The following is a 25,185-nucleotide window of genomic DNA, read 5'->3' as shown; positions in this document are numbered from 1 at the left end:
ATAAGCTGTTGTATTTGCTGGATAGAACCAGCCAGGTGGTAAGACACGGAGTGGATGCTGAATGGGATCAGCCAGGTGATAAAGTCACTGAGTGAATGCTGGATGGAACCAGCCAGGTGATGATACACGGAGTGGAAACTGTAAGATGCTAGGGAGCGTGGAAACAGAGGAGTAGAAGGATGGTTACCAGTGGTAGTGGATACTGCTGGAAACAGATGAAATGGCTGGAAGCTGGAACAGCCACGGAAGACTGCAGAGTCAGGCTGCACCGCAGGATGGTAGGCAGGTGCGGGTCTCTTAGTGGATGCTGGAGACAGGAGCTGGAACCTGGAGAAACAACCACAGAGGAGAGAGACTGGAACAAGGTATGACAAACAAAGCACTGACGATTTGCTGGCCCAGGCACAGGATACTTATACCTGCAGCAATGCAGGTATTGGCTGGGCAATTATGCAGATTTCCAGAGGCAGTGGATTGGAGGAACTGAAGCATGTGATTGGATCCAACATGGCTGCGCCCATGTTAGAACTTGGAGGGAAAACTGATTTGGGAAACCATGTGGAAACACAACTGCAATGGCGGCGCCGGCCACAGAGGACAGGAGACGCCAGACTGACAAATGCATGCTGAGACTCGTGGATGACAGCGGAGGCCGCGGCAGGCATGGAACACTACACTGACAACCTGCACTTATAACACAGGAGCGGCGGCGAAGGCAGCGGAGGATGGGAGACGCCATGCAGACTTCAAACATTGCGGCGCTGTGACAGCGTCTCAGCGTAACAGGAGGGATGTGCAGCATGTAGAGACAGATGGAATCCGGCTTTGGAACGCTGAGCCAGCCTCAGGAGACATCTGAAAGGCAAGTAATGGCGTCCAGATACCCGGATCGTGACAGGGAGTATTCAGGAAATAATTTAATGTCAGTTGCCAATCTTATTTAGCGATTGTATTTTCACCGGCATATTCTTACTGTCACACTTCAGAGTTTTAAAACTAGTATTTTGCTATTATGATGTCTGTCCTGGCTGGCACAGAGGTCTATCTCAGTATTGATCCTCCATTATATTCACTTCCTGTTGTTTGGGCCTTAGCAGAAGCTCCCTCCAAAAGCGAACCTGGGCGCTGCCATCTTGATTTCTGTCAGCTGACCTTCCAGTAACCAATCCAGGAGCTTCCTTTCGCCAGATGATCGCAGCATCCAACCACAAACGCCTGGCCAAGCCATACCCAACCCTCAGGCGTGACACTTACCCGCATATGTCTGTAATTTGCTTATGACATATCAAATTAAAACCACTGGTCAGGTATATATACATTTGGACAATTTCAGTGATATTTTCTACAAAAGTGACCTCAATTAACCTTGCGGTCTGCAGTATGCTGTGACCGCCAGACTCGCAGATTTTTGTTTTCAGCCCCATATGCCTGTGTTCACAATTCCGCAAGTTCGGGGCAGAGAGGGGCGATTTTGGGTGCTATTACCAGTGTTTCTACGCCGTTGTAACGACTACTCACCCCCTTCGCTCTTGATTGAATTGACACCCACATATGGGAAGTAGCGTGCCAGGTCAGGCATGTGCAAAATCCCCTGATGAAGCAGTTAGTTTAGCCTTACAGTACCTCTCCTGGAAAGTATCATTGAAATAGCTTGCTCATTTTATTAATATATGACAGTGGCTGGTACTCTATCGTTGCAATAAGTGGTGATAGAAAACCAGCCATAAGGCCAATTGTTAGTAAATAGGTCAGTGATTGTCACCAATGGCCATGTAGAATAGAACCTGCAACTGCAGTTTTCATTGACAGTGTAGATACATGTACTGCAGCTGCAGACATGATGTTCTGACCTACTACAACATTCTGAGCCAGTATGATATAGAAGCATTTTTAGGTTCTCAATTTCCTGCACTGGCACCCTCAGATATTTTCATGGAGGCTACTGGTATTGGTGCTGGTTCCATGGGGGCGCTACTGGGGGCTTTTTTTTTCTCAATAGCATTTTTGTAAAGGAGAATAATTTTGTGACTCTGAACAGATGACCACTGCCATCCTAATTTTACGGGAGAATAAAAGATTATGCTTTATGTTTGTGACAAATAGTTTTTCTAATGTTTTTTTAAACACAGGCTTGGGACTGTTATTAGGACACTATAGGCTGTAATATTGAGGGTAATTGAAAAGCAAAGGGACAAATCATCTAGCATCAGTTGAACAACTAATAGAAAATACGTTACAGGGACTTTATTACCAAAATATTTTTTTTTTTGCAGCACCAATACCTAAAAGCGGTTTTAGCAATGGTATTATATATAATAGAGTAAATCGCTAGTTTACAATAGTCATAACTGCTGTTCGTAAATATTAGCGGGTTGGTAGGTATAAGTTTAGAGTGTACTTGCCTACTCTCCCCGGAAAATCTGTGAGCTTCCCAAATCTTTGGGTAGCTTTCCCTGCCCACTTCCCAAATAAATAAGGAGGGACGAATGGCTTGATGGAAGTGTGGGTTAGAGTCCGGCATAAAAATTAGTGCACTCTTTGGGGTCCACTAAACTTAACACTAAGGGGGGATTTAATTAGAGGCGATAAAGTGTTGTTTTTGAGTGTTAACTTATCACACATATTGCCTGTTAATTTCACTTATCGCCTGTTATCGGATGTTAGTTTATCATGCAATCTAGTGAAAAAAAATGTGTGTTAAGCGTTTCTTCAATCATTTTTGCTTGTTTTTCACATGTTAAGTATAGGTGAAAATGAATACATTTGCCTGTACTGCTACCTTTCCCCCCTACAAAGGCAAACTAATATTGGATAACAGTATATAAGTCTATTAGTGGCCATAATAAAAGTATTTGGGGTCCTTAAATTGTGTCAAATGGGCTGTAAGCATTATTCTAAAACAGTGATAAAAAATTATAGAAAGCAAATATTATTTTGCAAAATACATTTTCTACTTAAATTAGGGGTGCATAAAAATGCCTGTAAGTATATATTTGTGTCGTTTTAAGACACTTAAAAAAAAAAAAAAAATAAAGTTAAAAAAACACCTCTAACATGCACCTGCAATCCTAAAAAAAAACCTGTTGCATTCATGCAGAACCCCCTTATGTATGTCCGAACGCGTTTTTCTGTATTCTGCACATTTTTCAACGAAAACATGTCTTTATTGGTTAAATTAAGATCATTTAAAAAAAAAAAACTCTAAGTGACAAATTAATCATTATGTAGGCTGCCCCAGTGGTTCTGAACCAAGTCTCCATATTTTTACCTTAAAATAGTGATTTTGCCTAACTTTTCACATGCTCAGGAGCTGGTGAAAAAAAATTGTGTTAAATCCTGAGAATTATAGCATGTTAACTTTTCCATGCAATTGATTTAGGTGATAACCACTTTTCACGAAAACTGAAAACTTCACGGAAAATTCAATTGAATTCCTTCCTAAGCCTTTTATTAACTTCAAGTTATCCTCGTTCTAGCTGTATAAGGATTTCAGAAAAACTAATGGTCATCTCCTAAGGGTCAAGATCAAACACAAAATGCTTTTAAGGCTGTAGTTTCCAGCTAGTCATTACCAGTTAATTGCTGTACTAAACAAATGCTGTTTCATTCATAATTCAGCTGAGAGTTTTAACGATCACATTCAATAAGACAAGCTGTTCATACTATTAACTAGTATTGTACGTGTGTTACTGTTAAGGGCCGAATAGTCTGTGAGATGTGGAGGGAGATGTGTGCTGAGCGGTCTAGGACAGACCGCTCAGCACACATCTCTCCCCCCACTCAGCACAGCGCAATGTGTGCTGGGTGCGGGGGGACGGACGTGGGGGGGGGGGGGGGGAGTGCTCATTTCACCCAGCGGTGAAATGAGCGACCTGCTAGATTGCTATGCCAATCTAGCACAGGCGATAGTGACGCACGGGACCATGCATCGCTGTCACTGCCACCCCTACACACGGAGCGATGTGTTTCTAATTTCTAAGCAATCTGGTCAGATTGCTTAGAAATTAGGTGAACATCGCTCCGTGTGTACCCCCCTTAAGAAAGGTTTCCATTTGTCATATTAATGATCCTGGAGGACTCCTTGATTAAGACAAATTATATACTATTTTGGTACAGGGCCACTTTAAATATTCACGATTATTATGTTTCACACTTGTGTTTTTTCTGAGTTTTTTTGCACCAGAAAGTGCTTTTGTTAACAAAACACAGCTGTTTGAATCGTTTAGATAACTGTATTTAATTTTAGCTCATAAAACATTTAGTGTAACTTAATCATTAAAATAAGTGAAAAGGTCACCTGGAAATTGCGTTATTTATTACCAATTTTAAACAATCAATATATGATAACGATACCCAGTACAGAGCACAGTTATCAATCATGTTTGATAATATAGAAGTAATATGAACTGTGACAGTGCACAAGTCATGTGCCTGAATGAAGCCTTACAATTTAATGATTCCCTTTAAAAGCACCTATAGCAGTAAGACAGAGCACAACTGGAAATCATACATTTGTTAGCTATTATTATCTTTTACTAGCGACCCGCCCCAACTTCACATAGGAGAAATTTTGAATTTACACGTACTACAAATTATATTTGCTTTCCGCCTTGACATAATGGTAATATAATATTTTGATTATAATTAATGAGCTCCTCAAAAAAAGAGACGTGTTGATGCAACAACAGATGCATTTACTATGGGCAAGTCCCGTGTATTCTCTCACACCGGTTGGCTACGCACGCGCCTTTGATGTTCCATACTCTCAGATGGACATTTCTTCTTCTACTTGCTTCACTAAAATCATCATAGCTTGGCTCCGTTTTGTCATAGATCAATCTCCATACTACTTCTGATCAGTAGCCACCAGCTTTGGGGAGAGGGTAAAGGCACAGTAGGGATAGTGGCCGAGGCAGAGTTACGACGGTACAGATAGGGAGAGAGGGTCAGAGAAACACATGGGGAAAGGGGGTCAGAAAAACACATGGGGAGGAAGAGGCCAGAGGTACACATGGGGAGGGGAGATCATAGACACACCTAGGGAGGTAGGAGGCACAGCTATTAATAGGAAGGAGGGTCAGAGGCAACATTGGGGAGGCAGTGGCAAAGGGCATTCATGGGGATGGGGGTAGAGGTACATATCTGAAGGGGAGAGGATAGGTGCACAAGAGGCCTTACACAACGCCATTCAAATACTGTTACAGACCCAGATCGTTGTTCCAGTTCCACCTCATCTACAAAACAAAGGTTACTTCTCAAGTGTGTTTGAAGTACCGAAACTGGACGGTTCGGTAAAACCGATTCTGAACTTCAAGTCATTGAACCCGTACTTACAAGTGTCCAAATTCACAGATGGAGTCTTTGAGAGCGGTGATCTCAGGTCTGAAGAGGGGGAATTCCTAGTATCTCTGGATATCAAGGATGCGTACCTTCATATTCCGATCTCATCAGGCTTATCTACGGTTTTCACTGAAGCACTGTCACTACCAGTTCCAGGCCCTGCCATTTGGTCTCTCCACGGCACCGAGGGTGTTCACCAAGGTGATGGCGGAGATGCTGATACTACTCCGCAAAAAAGGAGTGAGCATAATTCCGTACCTTGACGATCTGATAAAGGCACCATCCAAGAAAAAATACCAAATGAGAGGAAATGGAAAAGAAGTAGACTCTTGTTTGGGAGCACTCAACCTCAGAGGGACTAAAGTGTATCAATGTCTTATACTGATAAAATCATGATTTTAATAGTTTCTTAGTAAAATATGTAGAATTATCGGAGTTCAATAAATATGTGATTCAAGACTATTATGCGAAAATATTTATATAGATTAGAGTAGATAATTAGCAAAAATTGCTATAATATGATGTAAGCCGGAAAATCTTTTATATTGTCAAAAAGGTGTCACCTTCTAGTCTCAGTAGTGTCCGTCATAGAGAGTATATGACCATCATTCATACTGCAAGAATCCCAAATGGAAAAATGGTTGCAGATAATTAAATCATAGGTCATATGGATCCGAGTACCTATCTGTGACTTAAAATTAGGCAGCAAAATTTATTTGCAGTACCAGGATGTTCCAAGGTGGTCTCCCATCCAAGTACTAGTCCGGCCCTCCACTGCTTGGCTTCCAAGATCGGAAGAGATTGGGCATCTCCAGTGGGGTATGTCCGCAATTTTTTAAGCTAGCCCTTTTGTTTGTCACCTTAAATAGGAAATGGAATTGGTCGTATTTTCCACAAGAAAAGGGGGACGGACACACATGTGACAATTAGGCTCAAAATATACAGATTGGATATAACAATTATATGGCAAGAAAATGTCAAGGCCACTAATATCCAAAGCAGGGTAAATCCTTCCTTATTTATGCAGTACTGTACACCAGTCAAATATGAGTCAATAATAAACTCACTCGTAGTAGTGCTGTCTAAATATGTAAGACTAGGCATGCATTTATCACCAAGAGAAATCCCAAGAGACGTCCTGTGATCAAGCCTATCAGCGAAACGTATGTCAGGACCTTTATGGTCACGTGGTGCGCACACGTGACCTGTAAGCCGGATCATCTCAGCCTGTCACCAGGCAACCACAGAAGCCGCGGAAGTCGGCGGCTCTCCCCACCCGCCGGAGCTCGATTGCGGGCAAACAGTGGTGGATACCCACTGGATCTTCCACAACTCTCTGGAACCCGTTTGCGGGTACAAACGGCGGGACGTAGCGGCGTTCTCCTCACTTGCTTGAGCTCGATCGTGGGCAGGAGCAGCGGGGATCAGCGGCACCCCTCCCGTTATCCACACTCACAATACCTGCACCGGAAAACCTGGGGACACAAAATCCTACACAGCTTGGTATCGTATGAAATACCGGAGTGTCCGGTATAAATATAACAGTACCTGTTATGCTTAAATTTCTAGCAGTCTCTACATAGGGAGATTAGTAAATAGTTACCTGCCAACTTACATATCCCCACAAGCTATATTACTGCTTAGTGGTAGTACTATTCTAAAATGATATGCCATAAAGTTTGCCAGGTTTAGACCTATGTTTCCTGATCACCACAGAATGGTTGAGGATTTATCTGCTATTAAAGCTGACACCTGTTATGTTTTGATCTAATATACAATTACACTCTTCAGCAAGAACAATATACCATATGCTGCGGTAAGAAACCAGCTGCATATCTTGTATAGGTACACACAGATGGTTTATTTATCCATTTACTATGTATTATATTTTATGAAAATGTCATGAATATAAATTTCCATTTGTTTTTGCTGAACCAACTTATGTGCCTGGGTACTCCGGAAGGTGGTGGAGTACATTCTTAGAAACTAAGAATTGTATTGATAAATTCCCTGTTTAAATCTGTACATAAGGCATTATATGCATCCAAGCTTTCTGTTCATACCATTAAAGGGCCACCTATTCTAGAAACTCACTAATTGAAAGTGATTATACTAATCAGTGAAAAGCATACAATTGCGGATGTACCCCACTAAAGGTGCTTAATTGCATCCAAGCACGTTTGCTATATAGTGGTGGGCAGGGTTGGTACTTAGATGGGAGACCACTTTGGAACACCCTGTTACTGTAACATTTGCTTTCATCTGTATACCTCATGTCACAACTGAGGGCCTGAGCTGACGGGAGGCAGCCTCAGTTGTAGGGGCTGAGATATACCGGAACCTGGGAGGTTGTATCAGACCCCTGGACATGTAAGTAACATGAATAATAACTGCCCGAAGGCGTGACCACGTCAACTTGGATAAAAGTCAATGATGGTTATTATGACAACTCCGCAACACAGCAGCAGTAAAAGAAAACGTAAAAGTCAGCAAAGAATAAATACAGTTCCTGGGTACTACAGGATGGCAGGAGCCACAGGGCACTGGTAGTGTGAGATAGTTCTTATGATCTTCTAGATGGAAAGTCCTTACCAGGCCCGACTGTAGCAATGGAGATAACCCAGGATTGTGCCAGCTGGTGTTCCAGGAAAAGCTGGGTTGCTGAAGATAAAACAGCTGCTGTGGATACTGGCTGGAACCAGACTGTTGTTAGCACGGAGTGGATACTGGCTGGAACCAGTTAAATAATAAATGAACTTGGGAGCGATGAAATGTGAACTGAAATGTAGAACTTGAGAGCGGAGAAATAATAATACCGGTGGAGAGTGGTAAAGTGTAGAAAGGACACCGGCCCTTTAAGGGAAGCTGTACTCTGCTGGAAGCTGAGCTGGAAGCAGGTAATGTTGTAGCTGGAAACAGATGAATCCACAATGGATTGGAGAGTCAGGCTACACCGCAGGTGGAATGCTGGTGCGGGTCTCTATGGTGGAAGTCTTGAGACAGGAGCTGGAACCTGGAAGACAATCACAGGAGAGAGACAAACAGGAACTAGGTTTGACAACCAAAGCACTGACGCCTTCCTTGCTCAGGCACAGTGTATTTATACCTGCAGCAAGGAAGGGATTGGCTAGGCAATTATGCAGATTATCAATACTGAGAACAGATTGGTGGAAATGATCAGCTGACAGAATCCAAGATGGCTGCGCCCATGCAGACACTTGGAGGGAAGTTTGGTTTGTAATCCATGTGGTAATGAAAACAGTAATGGCGGCGCCGGCCACCGGAGACAGGAGGCGCCAGGCTGACAGATGCACATCCAACCACGCGAACACAGCGGAGGCCGCGGCTGACGTAATCGCCACTCAGACACTCTGCATGCAGAAGTTCAGGGACGGCGGCGGAGGCCGCGGGAGACGCCATGCCAGGTGTAATATGGCGTTTACTGTGACAGCGTCCCAGAGTGACAGGAGAGGATACAGGAATGTACACATCAGGATAACAGACGGGATCCGGTCCTGGAGCGCTGAGCCAGCCTTAGGAGGCATCTGATGGGTAAGAAATGGCGTCCAGATACCCGGATCGTGACAGCACCCCCCCCTTTAGGAGTGGCCCCAGGACACTTCTTTGGCTTTTGAGGAAACTTGGAATGGAATCTCCGGACCAAGGCAGGAGCATGGACATCAGAAGCATTGGTCCATGAACGTTCCTCAGGACCATACCCCTTCCAGTCAATAAGATATTGTAGTTGACCGTAACGGTGACGTGAGTCCAGGATCTTGGCCACTTCATACTCAACGCCTCGTTGAGTTTGGACTTTCGGAGTTGGAGGAAGTGAGGAATGAAACCGATTCAAGATCAGCGGTTTCAACAGGGAAACATGGAATGTCCTGGGTATTTTTAAGAAGGGAGGCAACTGGAGTCTGTAAGCAACAGGATTGATGACTTGTTCAATCTTGAAAGGACCGATATAGCGAGGTGCAAACTTCATACTGGGAACTCTTAACCTCAAATTCTTCGTGGATAACCATACCCGATCACCCACCTTGAGAGCAGGAACTGCTCGACGCTTCTTATCCGCAAACTTCTTGTACCTGAACGATGCCTTGAGCAGAGCTGATCGTACGCTCTTCCAGATATTGGCAAACTGATGCAAGGTGATATCCACTGCGGGAACAGAAGTTGCTGGAAGCGGTTGGAACTCAGGGACTTTAGGGTGGAATCCAAAGTTAGTGAAGAATGGTGTTGAAGCAGATGAAGAATGATACTGGTTGTTATGACAGAACTCGGCCCAGGGAAGTAATTGAACCCAGTCATCTTGAGAGGAGGACACATAGATGCGGAGGAAGGCCTCCAAGTCCTGATTCACCCTCTCGGTTTGACCATTGGTCTGAGGATGGTAAGCCGTGGAAAACTTTAGCTTGACTTGGAGGACTTGACATAAACTTCGCCAGAATTTGGCTGTGAATTGAACTCCTCGATCTGAGATAATTTCTTCAGGAAGACCGTGGAGTCGGAAGATCTCTTGTATGAATACTTGAGCCAACTTGGAAGCTGACGGAAGACCGGTGAGAGGAATGAAGTGTGCCATCTTGGTGAACCGGTCAACTACCACCCAGATGGTATTGAACTTGTTGCACATGGGTAAGTCTGTAATGAAATCCATCGACAAGTGGGTCGATGGTCGACGGGGAACGGATAGTGGAACCAGTTGCCCCGCAGGCGACTGGCGGGATACTTTATGTTGGGCACACTTTGGGCAAGATGCAATAAACTCCAAGACGTCTTTTTTCAGAGTTGGCCACCAATAGGACCTAGAGATAAACTCCAGGGTTTTTTGGATACCTGTATGTCCGGCAAAACGGGAAGCATGGGCCCAATGCATGAGCTTCTTCCTTAGCATCGGCTTCACAAAACTTTTCCCTGATGGGGGCGTAGAGTCCATCCCTACCGTGGAGAATGCCAACGGATTTATAATAGGATGCTTGTCTGAAGACTCTGACTCATTTTCTTGCTCCCATGAGCGGGAAAGGGCATCGGCCTTGCGATTCTGAGAGCCCGGACAGAACTGGAGTTTAAAGTCGAACCTGGAAAAGAAAAGTGCCCATCTGGCCTGACGAGGGTTGAGACATTGTGCGCCCTTCAGGTATAAAAGGTTCTTGTGGTCTGTAAGTATGGTGATTGAATGAGAAGCTCCCTCCAACAGATACCTCCACTCTTCTAGAGCGAGCTTGATGGCTAGCAACTCCTGGTCGCCAATGGCATAGTTGCGCTCAGCTGGGGAGAACTTCCGGGAGAAGAAACTGCAAGGGTGTAAATGGCCATCTTTAGCCCTCTGAGATAACACTGCTCCTACTCCAACGGAGGAGGCATCCACCTCTAAGATGAAAGGAGAGTCGATGTCAGGCTGTTTCAGAACAGGCGCAGAGATGAACCTTTTTTTTAAAAGATGAAATGCTTGCATGGCTTCTTCAGACCACTTGGACGGGTTAGCACCCTTCTTAGTGAAAGCAATAATAGGCGCCACAATGGTGGAAAAGTCTCGTATAAACTTTCGGTAATAGTTGGCGAACCCTAAGAACCTCTGGACCCCTTTGAGGGTTAAGGGTACCGGCCAATTTTGGATTGCTTGTAGTTTCTCAGGATCCATCTCTAGTCCGGAACCGGACACAATGTACCCTAGAAACGGAATGGACTTGACTTCAAAGACGCATTTTTCTAATTTGCAATAGAGATGATTGACACAGAGACGGGACAGAACCTCTTTAACCCAAAAACGATGTTCCTCTAAATCGTTGGCAAAAATGAGGATATCGTCTAGATAGACCACGACATGACGGTATAGAATGTCTCTGAAGATCTCATTGACAAAATGCTGGAAGACAGCTGGAGCATTGCTCAATCCGAAGGGCATGACGAGGTACTCATAATGTCCGTCACGGGTGTTAAAGGCGGTCTTCCACTCGTCACCCTCACGGATCCGGATGAGATTGCATGCACCTCGCAAGTCCAGCTTTGTAAAGATGGTAGCTCCGCTAACTCTGTCAAAGAGCTCAGTAATCAGGGGTAAAGGATAACGGTTCTTGATGGTAATGTCGTTCAAACCTCTGTAGTCGATGCACGGCCGCAGACCACCATCTTTCTTTTTTACAAAAAAGAAGCCTGCGCCGGCTGGAGAAGAAGAAGGTCGAATGAACCCCTTTGCTAGGTTCTCTTTAATATATTCCTCCATAGAATGCGTCTCAGGCAGAGACAACGGATAAGTTCGGCCTCGAGGTGGAACCTTCCCTGGAACGAGATCAATCGGACAGTCCCATTCTCTATGAGGAGGAAGGATATCAGCAGAAGCTTTACTGAACACATCCGTGAAATCTTGATATGGAGGAGGTGGAACATCAGACGACCTGGGGGAGGAAGAACAGACAGGCAATACTTTAAACAAACATGTCTCAGCACAGGAGGAACCCCATGCCAGGATTTGCGTAGTCGTCCAATCAATTGTAGGATTGTGAAGACGGAGCCATGGAAGGCCCAGGACCACAGGATGTGTGGCTCTTGGAATCACTAAAAAAGAAATAAGTTCGGAATGAAGAACTCCCACTCTCAGACGAACTGGTAGAGTCCTTAAAGAAATAACTGCATCAAAAATTTTGCTGCCATCCACGGCAGTTAAAGAAATGGACGAAGGAAGTCTCTCGGTGGGTAGGGACCACCGTTTAACATAGGCTTCGGTAATAAAGTTCCCAGCTGCTCCGGAATCAAGGAGGGCAATGACGTTCCGATAACGTTGAGCAACTTGAAGCGAGACTGGGAGATTACAATCTTGAGGAGATGGAGAGGAGATCATTACTCCTAGCCGGCCCTCTCCTTGGCGAGCTAGGATTTGGAGTTTCCCGGACGTTTGGGACAGGCATTAATGGTGTGAGACGGAGCTGCACAATAGAGACAGAGAAACTCGGAGAGACGTCTTCGGCGCTCAGCAGGAGTTAAACGGGAACGGCCAAGTTGCATGGGCTCATCTTTAGATGGTGACAGTTGACGAGGAGGAGGAGCAGAAGATTTTGGAGCAGATGATCTTCCACGCTCAGTTGCTCTCTCTCTGAAACGTAAATCAACTTTCGTGCAGAGTGAGATTAGCTCATCTAACTTAGAAGGTAAGTCTCTGGTAGCTAACTCATCTTTAATACGCTCAGATAAGCCATGCCAGAATGCAGCATACAGGGCCTCGTCGTTCCATGCCAGTTCGGATGCCAGGATCTGGAACTGTATCAGATATTGTCCTACAGTACGTGACCCCTGGCGTAAACGGAGAATCTCGGATGAAGCTGAGGTTACCCGGCCTGGCTCGTCGAAGATGCGCCTGAATGTTGACACGAAGGCAGTGTAGGAAGATAGCAGGGTGTCGGACCTCTCCCATTACGGTGATGCCCAATCAAGGGCTGAGCCACTGAGAAGAGAAATAATGTAGGCAATTTTTGTACGGTCACTGGGAAAATTGCCAGGTTGTAGCTCAAACTGAATCTCACACTGGTTGAGAAATCCCCTGCAGAATCTTGGAGATCCGTCAAATTTTGCTGGCATTGGAAGATGAAGACGTGGAGCAGAAATGGGTAAGGTGGGTGGGGTTATAGCTGGAGTCACTGTGGTTGACGCACCAGACGCGCCTGATCCACGGAGAGTTGTCTGAATCCCATCCAGCCGAGTAGAGAGATCCTGGAGACAGCGGATGATGTGGCCCTGTGCAGCCTCCTGATGTTCTAGTCGGGCTGCCAGTTCTTGCATCGGCCTGGCCGCTTGATCCTGGTCTCCGGCTGGATTCATTAGATCAGTGCTTACTGTCACAACTGAGGGCCTGAGCTGACGGGAGGCAGCCTCAGTTGTAGGGGCTGAGATATACCGGAACCTGGGAGGTTGTATCAGACCCCTGGACATGTAAGTAACATGAATAATAACTGCCCGAAGGCGTGACCACGACAACTTGGATAAAAGTCAATGATGTTTATTATGACAACTCCGCAACACAGCAGCAGTAAAAGAAAACGTAAAAGTCAGCAAAGAATAAATACAGTTCCTGGGTACTACAGGATGGCAGGAGCCACAGGGCACTGGTAGTGTGAGATAGTTCTTATGATCTTCTAGATGGAAAGTCCTTACCAGGCCCGACTGTAGCAATGGAGATAACCCAGGATTGTGCCAGCTGGTGTTCCAGGAAAAGCTGGGTTGCTGAAGATAAAACAGCTGCTGTGGATACTGGCTGGAACCAGACTGTTGTTAGCACGGAGTGGATACTGGCTGGAACCAGTTAAATAATAAATGAACTTGGGAGCGATGAAATGTGAACTGAAATGTAGAACTTGAGAGCGGAGAAATAATAATACCGGTGGAGAGTGGTAAAGTGTAGAAAGGACACCGGCCCTTTAAGGGAAGCTGTACTCTGCTGGAAGCTGAGCTGGAAGCAGGTAATGTTGTAGCTGGAAACAGATGAATCCACAATGGATTGGAGAGTCAGGCTACACCGCAGGTGGAATGCTGGTGCGGGTCTCTATGGTGGAAGTCTTGAGACAGGAGCTGGAACCTGGAAGACAATCACAGGAGAGAGACAAACAGGAACTAGGTTTGACAACCAAAGCACTGACACCTTCCTTGCTCAGGCACAGTGTATTTATACCTGCAGCAAGGAAGGGATTGGCTAGGCAATTATGCAGATTATCAATACTGAGAACAGATTGGTGGAAATGATCAGCTGACAGAATCCAAGATGGCTGCGCCCATGCAGACACTTGGAGGGAAGTTTGGTTTGTAATCCATGTGGTAATGAAAACAGTAATGGCGGCGCCGGCCACCGGAGACAGGAGGCGCCAGGCTGACAGATGCACATCCAACCACGCGGACACAGCGGAGGCCGCGGCTGACGTAATCGCCACTCAGACACTTTGCATGCAGAAGTTCAGGGACGGCGGCGGAGGCCGCGGGAGACGCCATGCCAGGTGTAATATGGCGTTTACTGTGACAGCGTCCCAGAGTGACAGGAGAGGATACAGGAATGTACACATCAGGATAACAGACGGGATCCGGTCCTGGAGCGCTGAGCCAGCCTTAGGAGGCATCTGATGGGTAAGAAATGGCGTCCAGATACCCGGATCGTGACACCTCAGATGTATATACCAATGGTGGATTATTGGTTGTCAGAAAAATATAGATACAAACCCATCAACTATAAAGGATTCTTTGTAGTAATCTTGGGATTTCTCTTGGTGATAAATGCATGCCTAGTCTTACATATTTAGACCGCTACGAGTGAGTTTATTATTGACTCATATTTGACTGGTGTACAGTACTGCATAAATAAGGAAGGATTTACCCTGTTTTGGATATTAGTGGCCTTGACATTTTCTTGCCATATAATTGTTATATCCAATCTGTATATTTTGAGCCTAATTGTCACATGTGTGTCCGTCCCTCTTTTCTTGTGGAAAATACGACCAATTCCATTTCCTATTTAAGGTGACAAACAAAAGGGCTAGCTTAAAAAATTGCGGACATACCCCACTGGAGATGCCCAATCTCCTCCGATCTTGGAAGCCAAGCAGTGGAGGGCCGGACTAGTACTTGGATGGGAGACCACCTTGGAACATCCTGGTACTGCAAATAAATTTTGCTGCCTAATTTTAAGTCACAGATAGGTACTCGGATCCATATGACCTATGATTTAATTCTCTGCAACCATTTTTCCATTTGGGATTCTTGCAGTATGAATGATGGTCGTATACTCTCTATGACGGACACTACTGAGACTAGAAGGTGACACCTTTTTGACAATATAAAAGATTTTCCGGCTTACATCATATTATAGCAATTTTTGCTAATTATCTACTCTAATCTATATAAATATTTTCGCATAATAGTCTTGAATCACATATTTATTGAACTCCGATAATTCTACATATTTTACTAAGAAACTATTAAAATCATGATTTTATCAGTATAAGACATTGATACACTTTAGTCCCTCTGAGGTTGAGTGCTCCCAAACAAGAGTCTACTTCTTTTCCATTTCCTCTCATTTGGTATTTTTTCTTTAATACTTTTTTGACTCATGGGAGCACCACTGAATGGTAACAAAACTTAGTGCACTTGAAAAGATACAGTATCTTTCTATATGCACAGTTACCTTAATCCGAAGTAATTCTAAAACATAAATTTCAGTTTCTCAGAGGACATTATTCAGATTTCTATTTATACAAAAACTATTGATAGACCGGTGCGGTTCCCACAAACCCCTTTCTTGAATAAAGGCACCATCCAGGCAGCTGTTGTTGGAGAACTTTGCACTCTCAACCAGACTACTCCTGGATCATGGGTGGATTCTGAACCTACCAAAATTTCACTTAGAACTAACGCAGAAGCTTCCTTTCCTGGGAATGATACTGGACACAGAGTCTCGGAAAGTGTTCCTTCCCTTGGAAAAGACAATGGTAATCCAGTCGATGGTTCGGGCCGTCTTGAAGCCGACCCGGCTCTCTGCATACACCTTCTGGGGAAAATGGTGGCTTCTTACGAAGCAATTCAGTATGGAAGGTTTCATGCGAGGCTCTTCCAGCTGGATCTGTTGGACAATTGGTCCGGATTGCATCTTCACATGTACTAGAGGATTCGTCTGTCACCAAAAGCCAGGATCTTCCTCCTGTGGTGGCTACAGGCGTCTCAGCTAGTTGAGGGTTGGAGGTTCGGGATTCAGAATCGGATTCTGCTAACCACAGACGCGAGCTTCAGAGGTTGGGGTGCAGTCACCCAGGGGGTACAGTTTCAGGGAAGATGGTCAAGTCAGGAAGTCGTCCTTCCAATAAACATCCTGGAACTCAGGGCTATCTACAACGCGCTTCTGCAGGCCTCATCTTTTCTTCAGAATCAGGCCATTCAAGTTCAGTCGGACAATGTGACAGCGGTAACGTACATAAACCGACAGGGCGGAACGAAAAGCGGAGCCGCAATGTCAGAGGTGTCAAGAATTCTCTTCTGGGCAGAAAAACACGCCGTGGCGTTGTCGGCGATCTTCATTCCGGGAGTAGACAACTGGGAAGCAGACTTCCTCGACAGACACGACCTGCATCCGGGGGTATGGGGTCTTCACCCGGAGGTGTTCCAGTGGTTAACACGTCGGTGGGGGTATCCACAAATCGACATGATGACCTCTCGACTCAACAAGAAGCTCAGGCGGTATTGTTCCAGGTCGAGAGACCCACAGGCAGTAGCGGTAGACACCCTGACAACTCCATGGGTCTATCCGAATGTGTACTTGTTTCCTCCCATTACTCTGATCCCAAGAATTCTAAAAAGAATAAAAAGGGAAAAGGTTCAAGCAATCCTCATTGCTCTGGACTGGCCACAAAGGGCCTTGTATGCAGATCTTCTCAAGATGCTGATCGAAGATCCGTGGCCTCTGCCTCTTCGAGAGGATCTTCTGCAGCAGGACTACTTAGTCGGGTTCGAACACGTTTGCTCAATTTTACAAGTTCGATACTTTGGCCTCTAAGGACCTTCAGTTTGGTCAGTCAAATATGTTTTGTTCTTCTATTACTTGGTTAAGTAATGTTGTTTGGTTCAGCTGTTGCTGTCCCTGTTTGCAAGTTTGGTTAGCATGGCTTTCCTCTTGTTCTGGTTGTGCTGGTTCGAATTCTCACCACTTTTTCTTTTTCTTTATCCTTCTCTTAGAGTATATCCGTATCTTCAGGCACAGTTTCCTAGACTGAGTTTGGTAGGAGGGGCATAGAGGGAGAAGCCAGCACATGTAATCAAATTTCTATAGTGCCCATGTCTCCAAGTGGGCCCATCTATACCTCATGGTACTAGCTGGATTCCCAGTATCCCCTATGGACTACGAGAAAAGGATTTACCAGTAGGTAATTAAAATCCTATTTTATTAGCTGCTGTATAGTAAGCTATACTTTCTGATCAGTGAGAAATGTTTTTGGTGGTGTAACATTTTGTTGCCTGGCCAGTATTGTTGCCTGGTTTGACAAAGCTAGAAGAAACTATACTTCTCACTGATCTCAGTATAAATAGTGAACACACAGATTATTAAAAAGCACTGTCTCACTACAGGTCTAATTGATTTGAGTTCTTTCGGAGCTACCTTAAGGGCTGCTTACAGCTGCACTTGCGGACACAAGATGATTGCACCTAATTGAATCCACCCTTTGAGTTCAGTACATAGTAAGTACGCATTCTAAAGGGGCGTACACACGGAGAGATCCGTTCTTAAAATATAAGCACTCTGACTAGATTGCTTAGATTTTAAGCCTGGATCTCTCGTGTGTATGCCCCCCAGTGATAGTGATGCGCGGCCCCATGCGTTGCTATTGCCGGTGCTAGATTTAAATGAGCGCCCCCCTCGCTCATCACACATCGCGCTGAGCGGGGGGGGGTGTTGTGTGGTGAGCGGTCTGTGACAGATCACTCAGCACACATCTCTCTAGTGTGTACTGCCCTTAAGAATTTCACGTCTTCGCTTATACAATAAATTTTAACACCTCAAAAACATAAAGTGTATGTTGACCATTTTATGTGTCGTTCATTTTCATGTCGACCTTATGAAAGTCGACCTTTTGGGGTCGACCTAGACACTGCCGACCTATCATACCCAGATTCAAGGTAGATATTAACCTTAAACCGGTACACACTTGTCCAATTCTCATCCAATCCAACCTCAGACCAACCAGTTAGTCAGACATTGGTAGAGTGTGTACACTCACAAGACCTGTAGTTTTACCCTCATCCAATCTCAGAGCTGTGGTGATTCAGGGTGATTCAGAGCTGATCGAAGATATGCTACGATGTCTACGATCAGATTATCTGAACTGCGGGCAGACGCCCAGCACAGTACTAGTGAGGCCCGCATGTCAGCCTCCCCCCCCCCCCTTTCTTCCACAGGTGTAAAAGCATCGCACGGCAGCGATGCTTTTGCACCCACCAAGTAGCTCCCTGCCTGTGCAGCCTAGCTGCGCTGGCAGGCGGCTACCCACCATGTTTTGGGTTGCACTGGCTGCATGTGATGTCATGTCCTGCATTGTCCCGACCATGCCTCCCCAACGGCGTTCTAACGCCGTTTGCATGCCCCCTCCTGCCCTGCAACCGCCTCTGCCTGATTGACACCAGCGCTCTCCACAAAGGCTTCAGAGTGCGCCAGCGATCGCCTCGGAATTAGGCGCCTTAGTTGTCTGGTCATGCAGAAAGATTTTTTTATCCTGCTGAAAACTGGGAGACAATATCACTAATCACCAGATCAATGTAAAAGTGTGTATGCTTCTGAGTGCGACTGCGGGACACGGGGCTCCAGACACTCTGCCAAATACCAGTGTCTGGTTACCATGATCATCTACCTCAGGTGCTGTACATGCTGTGCCGCAATATCATTCGACAACCAAGGATCCCACATACATATGTGAGTGAATTTTCAGAACTTCCGACTTTAAATGTCAATTTGTGCTTCATCTTAAATCTTTGAGTGACTGCATTATTTACTAAATATCAGCCATGATGATCAGCGCATGACTGTTTCACCTAAAGCACAACTAGTATATGACATATTGAGTACAAATCCGGTTCATTGCTGTGGTGTGTATTTTAAATTTGTTCTCTTTTAATATAGACATTGGCTTAAGGGGTATATTCAATTTAAGTCGGATCCACTCTGACATTCATTTGTCGGAATGGATCCGACCTGGGCTATTCAAATGGCCATCTCAATTCGACTTTTAAAAAAGTAGAATTGAGATGTGGGGTGGGGGAGACGGGGGAGAGCCGCGGGCAGACGGGGTAGAGCAGCGCTACAGCAGCGGCTGCCGCTGCTCTCCCCCGTCTGCCCGCGGCTCTAAACCTTCCCCCGGCTCTCTGCCTCTCCCTGTCAGCGGTGCCCAGGGAGAGGTAACTGCAGCGACCGGGGGACCAGTGAGTGGGGGCCCGGGACGCCCATCAGAGGTATTGCTCTGCAGCCCGCCGCCCCGCTCCCATCCCCGCATCACAGCCGCCACTCCCGGCAGCGTCCACCCGGCTCCAGCAAGCGAGACCTCGCTTGCTGGAGCTGGGTGGACGCTGCCAGGAGCGGCGGCTGTGATACATCCTCCAGCACTGCTCTCTTACCCCCGGCGGCTCTCCCCCCGTCACCCCACAGCTCTCCCCCAGTCTTCCCCTCCCTGTCCTCCACTAAGGTCCCGCATCTCAGTCTGACATCTTTTGATGTCGGACTGAGATGGTCGAAATGGGGGCCAAAACCTGTCGGTTTTGGCCCCGTTTTCGCCAACAAGCACGTGGATCGGCAGCTATTCCGCCGATCCACGTGCTTTTCGACAAGTCGAATTCATCGACTTGTCGAAAAATTTAGGGATATATTGAATAGGTCGAATCAGGATTCGACCTTAAAAAGTCGAAAACTGCCGTCTTTTCGACAGACTGCAGTTTTCGACTTCAATTGAATATACCCCTAAGTGTACATTGTTTGTTGTTCAAATATTGACTCCCGGAAGTTTTGTGCTATTTTTGTATGACATTAATACAGTATATACCTTTTTTTTACTTATAATAAATACAAAAAAAAAATGTATTTACATTTTGTATTATTAAGTGCCACTTGGAACATTTATTTGTGTTGTTTCTTCTTGTCTGGAATTGGCATCTCCAGCTCCAGGTGGCTGCTGATATACAGATTTCATATATAGATTTATTATTACTTACACTACTCACCTTAGCGCCAGAGACGACTTGTTGCCTGTATGCTCCTGAGACTGGTTTGTCAAGTTCTTCTCCCAGTTCATCCCTGTGAGTGATCGATTGTCTGCCAAAGATTTGAAACATATGGACGATGATACAGTTCTTGCAGCAGATTGTTACAGCTGTGGACTCGGACTTAATGGCAGCATACATACAATACAGTTTAAAGTGGTAACGCAGAGATTCCAGACATAGGGGGTTATGCAGAGTTGTTGGCAAACCAAGAAAGTTAGCAATTGGACAAAACTATATTGCACTGCAGGTGGGGCAGATGTAACGTATACAGAGTTAGATTTGGGTGGGGTTTGTTCAAACTGAAATCTAAATTGCATTATAAAAATGAAGCAGTCAGTATTTAGCATGCAAAACAATATATACCACACAAATCTCTGCCCCACCTGCAGTGCAACATGATTTTTCCCAATTGCTAACTTTCTTGGTTTGCTAACAACTCTGAATAGCCCCCATAAAACAGTCTTCCATAACAAACCACAGCATTATAATGAAAATTACTAGTTGTATGGTCCTTTTAACATATTTTACTTTCTACCTCAGGTTCCATCACTCGCATTCACATCATTTGAAGTTCACTCTATCAGGATTTTCACCCCCTTCTCTCTGCATGTTGCAGCTATCTATCGCCCTCCTGGGCAACCCAAACAACAATTTCTAGAAGATTTTTCTGCCTGGCTCCCACACTTCTTATCCTCTGACATCTCCACCATCATTATGGGTGATTTCAGTATAGCTCTTGACAGTCCACAATCTGTTCATGTCTCCAAACTCCTCTCTCTAACCTCCTCTCTTGGCCTCACCCAATGGTCCGACTCCTCTACTCACCAGGAGGGCCACTGCCTTGATCTTGTGTTCACCACGCTCTGCTCCGTTTCCGAATTCATTAACACTCCTTTCCCTCTCTCTGATCACAACCTGATCACCTTCACAATCTCTTCTATTACTCTAAATTCTATGACCCTAAAACCACACAAGCCTCCTCTAACCCGCAGAAATACTGACAATATAAATTTTCAACAACTTTCCACTTCTCTACAACTTCTCTCACCAATCTCTACATTTACCACACCTGACACTGCTGTATCCCACCTGCACCAGACCCTAGAGAGTGCCCTTGATGAAGTGGCTCCAACTACCCATCACACTCCACATAGGCTTAGATGCCAACCGTGGCACTCTAAATCAACAAGACACCTACAAAAACTGTCACGTAAAGTAGAACATCAGTGGCGTAAATCTCAGAATCCAAGTGACTTTCTCACATATAAGACCACCTACCACTCCTCGTCAGGCCCTGGACACTGCCAAACAAACTTATTTTCAATTTTTCATCTCTCATCATGCCACCAACCCCAAGCGACTTTTTAATACATTTAAATCACTTCTTTACCCTCCCTCACCTCCTCCACTAGCTACTATCAGTGCACAAAAACTTGCTTCCTACTTCAAGGATAAGATTGATAAAATACGAGATGAAATGGTATGCTCTAACTCAGCCAGTGACCTGCTCAATTCCCTACCTGAACCCTCTGGCACTTTCTCTTCATTTGATCCCACAAGTGAAGATGAAGTATCAACACTCTTTTCATCCTCCTACTCCACTACCTGTCCTCTTGATCCTATACCCTCACAGGTCAGTAAAACTTTGTCTCCTGTGCTTATCCCAACCTTAACTAAAATCTGTAATCTCTCTCTCTCTCTCTCTACTGGTATCTTTTCTTCTCTTTTTAAACATGCAGTGATTACTCCCATTTAAAAAAAACACAAATCTGACCCAAACACACTCTCTAACTACTGTCCCTTTTCTCAGCTACCAGGTCCTTCCAAGCTACTTGAGAGACTTGCCTACACTCGCCTTACACACTTTCTTAACTCCCACAACTTATTGGACCAACTTCAGCCAGGCTTTCGTGCCCAACACTCCACAGAGACGGCACTGACCAAAGTAGTAAATGATCTAGTCACTGCTAGATCTAAAGGCCATTACACACTACTTATTCTTCTAGATCTCTCTGCTGCCTTTGACACTGTTGGCCACTCTCTTCTTATACAAACACTACAATCCCTAGGTCTTCAGGACACAGCCCTTACTTGGTTCTCATCCTACCTATCTAATCGCTGTTTCAGTTTCACTTCTCTGATTCTACTTCCTCTTCTCTACCTCTATCAGTTGGAGTACCGCAAGGCTCAGTCTTGGGTCCTCTGCTGTTCTCAATCTATACCTCATCTCTTGGTAAACTAATCAGCTCCTTCGGATTTCAGTATCATTTGTACGCTGATGACACTCAAATCTACCTATCCTTCCCAGATTTATCATCATCTGTATTGGCTCGTGTCACTGGATGCATGTCTGCCATTTCATCTTGGATGTCATCTCGCCACCTCAAACTCAACATTTCAAAACAGAATGAATTATCTTCCCACCAGCCAAGAGTAGTTACCAACCTGATATCTCCATAACTGTTGACAATGCAACTATCCACCCTACCCCACAAGCTCGCTGCCTAGGTGTCACCCTTGACTCTGTCCTTTGTTCCACACATTCAATCTGTCTCTAAATCATGTTACATGCACCTAAAAAACATATCCAAAATACGCCCTTATCTTACACAAGACACTGCAAAAACTCTAGTCCATGCACTCATCATCTCCCGCATTAATTATTGTAATTGTCTCCTTACTGCTCTTCCCAAACATAGGCTCTCACCTCTACAATCCATTTTAAATGCAGCTGCGAGGCTAATCTTCCTCGCTAGACGTTCTTCGTCTGCTGATCCACTCTTAGTCCCTCCATTGGTTACTGGTATTCTATTGTGTTAAATATAAAATACTTTTACTTACATACAAGGCTATTAACCAAACTGCACCATCATAAAGGCTATTAACCAAACTGCACCATCTCTTCGCTCATCTCAAAATAGCTCCCTACCAGACCTTCCCGCTCTGCACAAGATCTGCATCTCTCGTCCACTTGTATTACCTGTTCCCACTCAAAATTACAGGACTTTACCTGGGCTTCACCCACTCTGTGGAATGCTCTCCCACGCACAATAAGACTCTCCTCTAGTCTCCAAACCTTTAAACGTTCCCTGAAAACTCATCTCTTCAGACAAGCCTACCAAATTCCAGACCCACCCACATAACCTTCAACGCTTTCCTATCCAGTTACATCCTCTCTGTACAGTCCACATAACCTCACATTTTGTCTTCCAACATTGCTGGGTGATCATATCATACAGCCTATAAAGAACCTAGAAATCTGGTAGACCATTATGCAACAGATAGCATCTATCCTTCTGTATCAATGCCTATTTCCCTATAGATTGTAAGCTTGCAAGCAGGGCCTTCCTACCTCTATGTCTGTCTGTCTTTGCCCAGTTTTGTTCTACAACTGTTGTTCTAATTGTAAAGCGCAACGGAATATGCTGTGCTATATAAGAACCTGCTAATAAATATTACCATGATACTTTGGTTACCCATCACAGGACACCATGTGGAGCTTTGTGTTTTCTTTGAGTGGGGCAAACGTACTAAGCCTTGAAGGGTGATAAAGTAGAGAGAGCTAAAGTACCAGCCAAAAAGCTCCTAACTGCCATGTTACAGGCAGTTATCAGTTAGGAGCTGATTGGTTGAGACCCCCACTTTATCACTCTACAAGGCTTAGTACACCTGCCCCATACTAATGAGATCAAAGGGTATATTCAATGCTTGTCGGAAAGAATCCGATAAGCAGTATTCAATGAGCATGCGGCCAAATCCGACAGGAGGGGGAGGGGCGCAGAGTGAGGGGGAAGCTGTCGTTTCGGATTGCAGAGGCAGCATCCCCATTTCCACCATTGCGGCTCCTGCCTGCGAGACAGCCCCAGCAGCCACAGACAGGAAAGTGATCTATCTGTCCACCGTCCACACACCGGGTAGAAGGGAGAGAGAGACGGCAGCATAAACTTCCAGGAGCACTTGCAGGTACCGGGACACAGGCTGCCTCTGCGCTATTGGGGAGGGCGATTTGTGCTGCCGGAGAGGGGCTGGCTGTGCGCTGCAGTGTCTCACTGTGTCCCCCCTGTGCCGGGCAGACTCTGCTCAAACCCCGTGTTCTTAGTCCGGCAGCCGGGTCCTGTATGCTGAGTGCCGGTGTCCACGTGCTGCTGCTGTTTCCTCACCTGGCCCACTCCTCTGCACTACTCAGTACTCACCCGTCCCCGCACCTCTCCTCACGTCCTCGTTACATGCAGGCCGTCATGACGTGTCCCAGCTCCCCCATCTCCCTGGTTCTGAAAATGTCAATCCGACTTTAAAAAAAAGTCGGATAGACATTGTCGGAACCGGGGGCCAAAACCTGTTGGATTTGGGCGCGGAACAACACGTGATTCCGTGTCTAATCCGACATTCCACGTGTTTTCCGACAAGTCAGGAATTCCCGACTTGTCGAAAAAAAACAGCCGACATTGAATAGGTCGGAAATCCTTCTGACCTAAACCTGTCGGAAACTGCAGTCTTTCCGACAAGACCTTCTTGTCAAAGATAGGCTCTGCTTCCTCGGCTACTGGACACCATTAGCTCCAGAGGGGGTGAACGCAGGTTCTTACTGGGCGTCCACCCCCGGAGCCGCGCCGCCGTTCTCACAGAGCTAGAAGTACAGAAGTCGTCAGGCGGCAGAAGCCTTCAGCTTCAGGGGGGGCGCCCTGGGCGGCAATATAAACCTCTGCATGGCATAAAGACTATGGCCCTCATTCCGAGTTGTTCGCTCGGTATTTTTCATCGCATCGCAGTGAAAATCCGCTTAGTACGCATGCGCAATGTTCGCACTGCGACTGCGCCAAGTAACTTTACTATGAAGAAAGTAATTTTACTCACGGCTTTTTCTTCGCTCCGGCGATCGTAATGTGATTGACAGGAAATGGGTGTTACTGGGCGGAAACACGGCGTTTCAGGGGCGTGTGGCTGAAAACGCTACCGTTTCCGGAAAAAACGCAGGAGTGGCCGGGGAAACGGTGGGAGTGCCTGGGCGAACGCTGGGTGTGTTTGTGACGTCAACCAGGAACGACAAGCACTGAACTGATCGCACAG

The 25,185-nt window shown here is 45.6% G+C and overlaps 1 protein-coding gene and 2 pseudogenes across 6 annotated transcripts in view; 2 read left to right on the top strand and 1 right to left on the bottom strand.

Moving 5' to 3' along the window:
- Positions 1-25,185, top strand: part of MINPP1 (multiple inositol-polyphosphate phosphatase 1) — a 278,040-nt gene that overhangs the window by 216,381 nt on the left and 36,474 nt on the right. The gene's annotated exons all lie outside the window — the stretch shown is intronic.
- LOC134895172 (5S ribosomal RNA) lies at positions 6,054-6,173 on the bottom strand (annotated as a pseudogene).
- LOC134895470 (5S ribosomal RNA) lies at positions 14,869-14,988 on the top strand (annotated as a pseudogene).

Source organism: Pseudophryne corroboree, chromosome 3 (assembly GCF_028390025.1).
Source record: "Pseudophryne corroboree isolate aPseCor3 chromosome 3, aPseCor3.hap2, whole genome shotgun sequence".
NCBI classification, from domain to species: Eukaryota; Metazoa; Chordata; class Amphibia; order Anura; family Myobatrachidae; genus Pseudophryne; species Pseudophryne corroboree.
Note: the sequence above shows the minus strand (reverse complement) of the source record. Positions and strands in the feature narration are given on the sequence as shown.